At 43.3% G+C, this 5,100-nt stretch overlaps 1 protein-coding gene across 3 annotated transcripts in view; it reads right to left on the bottom strand.

The window, feature by feature from the left end:
* Window positions 1–5,100, bottom strand: part of LOC113212602 (dual specificity protein phosphatase 10-like) — an 84,656-nt gene that overhangs the window by 43,009 nt on the left and 36,547 nt on the right. Inside the window, exon 1 of one of the 3 annotated variants that reach the window (XM_052277456.1) lies at window positions 1,953–2,300. The exons of the other annotated variants lie outside the window; for them this stretch is intronic. The gene's annotated coding sequence lies outside the window, so the exon portion shown is untranslated. Of the gene's footprint in view, window positions 1–1,952; window positions 2,301–5,100 lie in introns of those variants that run through there. 3 annotated transcript variants of the gene reach the window in all.

The raw sequence follows: 5,100 nt of genomic DNA, 5'->3' as shown, positions 1-5,100 counted from the left end.
TGCAATAGACTATAGCTGGTGCGCCACACTGTAAAATATTACGCCACTTTGATAAGAATGTACATTTGTCAGTCAAGAGCTGTGCTGCAAGTTAGACATTATGAAAGTTAATTCTGATATTTTCGACGATGATTAGTAAGAACTTATCCCCAAAGTAACCAAAAAAGGGTAAAATAAGTGACGTCATCTGATAAGGGAGTCAAATTGACGTAATTTCGAGGCGCCATTTCGAACTTGTTTTTTTATACGCCATTTTAAGCTCATTTTACCGTCACGATGAGGTCGAGTATCACACACAACCTCGCACAGTTTTTGAGCGTAGACTAGAAACAACAAGGGGGGATGACAGGGAAAAAAATAGTACAGTTTCTGTAATCTGCAGTTTATCAGAATGCCCCAAAAACAAAAATATTTGCCCAGTTAAAACTGTGATACGGTACAACAATTAAATTTCCAGAGGAGAGCAACTGCACAAAAATCGTAAAACACGCCTCCCCCCCCCTTTCCAAAAAATGTTCGTCAGTTACGCTATTTGTGGGCGATTGAGAGGAGCTGCATTTTGTTTCAAAGCGCCTGTCTAGAAATGTCTTCAGATGGCGCCAAGTTAAGAGCACTTAACAAATCTCAGTCGCGCACAAATCAGTCACGTAACCATGCGACAGGGCCATAAACCGCGCCTGCAATAAGTAACAAATTTCAATGCATTGTAACATTTGTACAGTGTTATATTTACTGCTAGTTTCATTTCCGGATGAGATAGTCTCTGCGATAAGGACAAAAAACAGTGCACTGATTGCTATTAAGGTGTGTAACGGATGACAAGTGATACAAATCAAAGTGAAGTCATGCGCTCTAAATCGACATCATTGTAACAGTGGACCAGAACTATTAGCTTATTGATAAGCAATGAAGCGTTACCAGATAAGGACGTTGTTGAAAAAGGAGGGAGAGGGGATATAGGTACGTCACTGCGAGGTCATCATAACACAATAAATACATACCAACGCAATACATATAGATCACTCTGTCACTCACACACAAAAAGACATACCAAATAAAGATCATGCGGCGACTGCCAACTGTGTAATCGTTTTCGGAGGAAAATTTTGCGCCAGGGTTTAAGATGATAAGCCCAAGAAAGCTATGCGCAGAGGTATAAAGACTTGGCACACGCTTATGGTGAGCCGGCCTGCGAACTATCGACGATTTTTTGGCTCGTAGTTTCTCCGAACCGGGTTGTCATCATCTATACCGGGCCAACTCCCGCTAATTCTCATTCCTATCGGTGTGGAACTTCCTTATACGCGCGGGTGCGAGCGCTTCCGCACAAAGTGAGCACTGCGCTAGTGCTTGTCACCGCGCAAACTGAACACAAAAAGCGCTAATCGAAATCGAGATTGCGATACTGACTAAAAGAATATAGGTATATAGCTACCGTGTTGTAATTCTTATTGTGCGTCGCTCGCTGGATGAGATAACTAGTTATTGAAAATAAAGTGCGATACATTGTATATCAAAATGCGATAAAATTTTTATCGCCAAAATAATTCATGAGTTGAGAGTTAAAGAGTCATCTCCTTAGTTTAGCGTTAAAAAGTCATCGCAATTTGTTTTGGGCAATCGCATAAACAGTAGGTATATTTTCCCATAAATTGACTGTCAGTGAGGTGCTTTCAGCCGTTTGTACTGTTTTGACTTTCTTAAGGGATATAATTTTTTTGGACGTCGACATTAAGTAGTCCGGTTGTTTTGCGGTAAAAGTTTCAACATCGATCTTACTGATCTGATTTGTAATGCTACGAGCACTACTTTGTTTCAATACTTGATCCTCAGAAATACGAACGAATTATTCGTATGCTATAAGGATCAGCCGCTTGTAGATGACTAAAACAATGACGTCGACCGCCGTAATTTCAATACCAGTTATGACGGGAAGAACCAACATTGCTCACCTGGGGCTTATTGTAACAGTGGCTCGACACTCTGACGCTCGCCGGTATCACTCGGGGCACCAGGAGGTAGGTCGCTTCTTATCCAGCGACTCACCGGAAACACTGATAACACGGACTGATAGTGCTCAGCTACTCTGCGTTGGCTTCGCCAATATATTCGAACAACTATTCGCAGAACGCGGAGGGCCAATAGCGTCCCGAACCACAACAACGCGCCGCTCACGCTCGGTTACTCACTCACGTGTCCCGCGGCTGCGGCGCAGGCACTGAGGAGCAGCACCGCTCGTAACCTCGCGTGGCGCGGGGCCGGAGTGGGGAGGGGCCAGCGCCAGCAGCCACGAGCCACCGCCGTGACGCGAGGTGACGCATACGGAGGCATTGCACGGAGTTAGTGAGGCAGGTAGGGGCAGCCAAACACACATCTGAACCGTGTCAACAAAACAAAAAAAAACCAAAAAAAAAACAAAAAAAAAAACCACCACAAAAAAGACTACGTCGCGGGCCCGCTACCCCTGATCCTATAGACACCAAATCCACCCCGACCATTCAGAAGCAGTCTGACAACAATTCTGAACTTCGATAATTGTCTTTAGTAAGTGTTTTGGGCACTCCATTTTTGGAACTTCGTAGAAGCCACACCGAAGGGTGCATCACTTCGACCACTTTCCCAATTATATTTAGTTATTTTCCAGTCAAGTCCAACCCATTTCCCCCTATCAACAAATCAGTTTTGACTTCCATTCCCATAGTGAGGTGCCCCTCGGGCCACACGGACCGAAAGACAGCAAAATAAGTGACATAAGTTGCATGTGTCCTGCGTCCACTGTTCAAAATATTTTGTGATTTTCCAACACTCTCACGATACGAAGCAACTGTGAAATCACAACACTTCTTTGGAGTCAAAAATAGAGCATTTTTCTATTTTACATGGAAATAGTTGTGAACCAATCGTAATAATTCCTGAAGTTATAAATTTTTGACAACGCAGAACAGTTGTGATTTCACAAAGAGTCCTGGCAGCTTTTTTCACACGGAATTCTTCGTCAAGTTCCAACTTTTTTTTTAACTGTGTCCCCACCTGAACTTTCAGCAAAGCTGAGAGACATAGTGTGCGAAGTGCCCATTTCCCCCCGAGGGGTCCCCCCCACTTCCAAAATAGGTGAACAACGAGTTGGCAAGTGGTCGCGAGTTAGGCGTGAGTTGGGATGCAGTTTTTTTAGAGGTTTGCGCAATTTTTTGAGTATGCAGCGCGAGTTTTTTTTTTTTTTTTTTTTTTTCTTTTTCAAATTTTTCGTGAGTCTGACACGAGTTGTGCCTGTACGCGGGCTTGGTAGTATTTTCAGATGATCTTTTACTTACTGATAAACGTATGCACTCTCTTTTCCTTATGGATGTGCTATCCATATGTTACGGAGAATTTTGAGCAAACGAATTACGGATCAGCAATTTTACATGTAAAATTGTCCGCAATATAGATAATTTGACCCATATGACAGGCATGCCTTCATCTGTAAGGTATGGACGAAAGGTCTATACAATACGGATGAAGTCATGTCTGAAAATACACTGGTAAAACAAGTGTGCAAACTTTGCTCACCAACGTGTGTGCAAGTAATGATTCTGCTCATTAAATGGTGTTGAACTGAAGTTGCACACTTGCATAGTCAACACATTTTAGACGTTTTGTAAACGTTTAAATTCTGCACACTTGCACACACACAGTTCTATGCTATCAAAAAATAGGAACCAAATGGTGTGCAGCTGCTAGGTGCTATACTTTTCGGAAGTGTCGAAAGTTGAAACACCAATTTACGTATAACATAGTTAGACACTACAATGTGTCCAGAAAATGCACGCTTATTGAACCTAAACATCAATTGACGTGCAAATTTAAACATTTGTTTTACCAGTGTACGGACAATTTTATCTGTATTATACGGATGATTTTTGATCCATAATACGTTTGCACATAATCATCCGTAAGCGCGTCCGTAAGAATGTGAGAGTGTGTTGTACGAGGGAACCCAGCACTAAAAACACTCGCTGTACACTTGACAAAATGCTCGCGGATAATCGCGAGTACTCGCGTAAATCGTAGTACATCCACAGTAGGTTGGCGACCCCTACCCCTCACCCCTCAGTCTTGTCAACTTCTAGCTATAATTACATTAGATTACAAAGTCAAAACTGCTCACGCGGTTTTGTTTGGTAAAGTCGGCAAAAAAGCTAGCTTTGGCGAGCTCGCACTCTAGGTGGGGATCAAATATAATAATTCCACACCCTTAAAATAATCAAAACACCTGTGGATTTTCACAAAAGCTTGTAAATTTACAACACAATTTTGCTCTCCGCTCTCACATACGAAAAACGTCGTGCGACGTGACAAGGATCTGTACGAAGAAAACAAATGGCAATTCGGGCAGCATTGCTTAGGCAGCAGCCACCTCTTGAGGTGAGCAGGAGACCAGACAACGTACGTACCACGCACCTCCTTCCATCCCCTGCCCCTCCCGCCGGGCGCGGTCAACTTCCTCGTCCAAATGCCCGACAAGGAGAGTGCCCCTGGCCGCCTCTCTCGATTGCTTCCTGGAGCGAGCGGTCCAACCACGCCGCATGCGATACAGCGGGCTGATAATAGAGTCGATTCCGAATTAAAATGAAAATCCTTAAAAGAGCTCTTGTACTGTCACTACCATTGTCACCACATGTTACTGAAAAACGAAGCAATTTGTTGTATGCCCGCACGATATCTCCAGGGACGAATCAAGATATATATACTTGAAGGTTACCTGATAAACTAAGTGCATAACTGCTTAACACTTTTGAGAGTGTTGTTTAACTGACGAGCAAAATTAAACACTTGATTTTACCAGTGTGTTATATCTAAACAAAGACTATTGTCTCAAACTGACAAAAAAGTCAAATTTTACCGCATTCGGTGGACTAATTTCTCACCAACCACATGTTGTTCGACATTACTATTTGCATATGCAACACATTGACGCTACTAGGACAAGGGATACATACAATGTGTAGTAGTTAGTGGGGTAGCGCTATCACCGTGCACCAGTCGCGGAGTAGCGCCAGCGTGGGGTAGCGTCATTCGGGAGTAACGCCAAAGTTCGAGGGCCAGTGAGGGAATGCACCA

Source organism: Frankliniella occidentalis, unplaced genomic scaffold, assembly GCF_000697945.3.
Source record: "Frankliniella occidentalis isolate FOCC.00 unplaced genomic scaffold, Focc_3.1 Scaffold10, whole genome shotgun sequence".
Lineage (NCBI taxonomy): Eukaryota > Metazoa > Arthropoda > Insecta > Thysanoptera > Thripidae > Frankliniella > Frankliniella occidentalis.
Note: the sequence above shows the minus strand (reverse complement) of the source record. Positions and strands in the feature narration are given on the sequence as shown.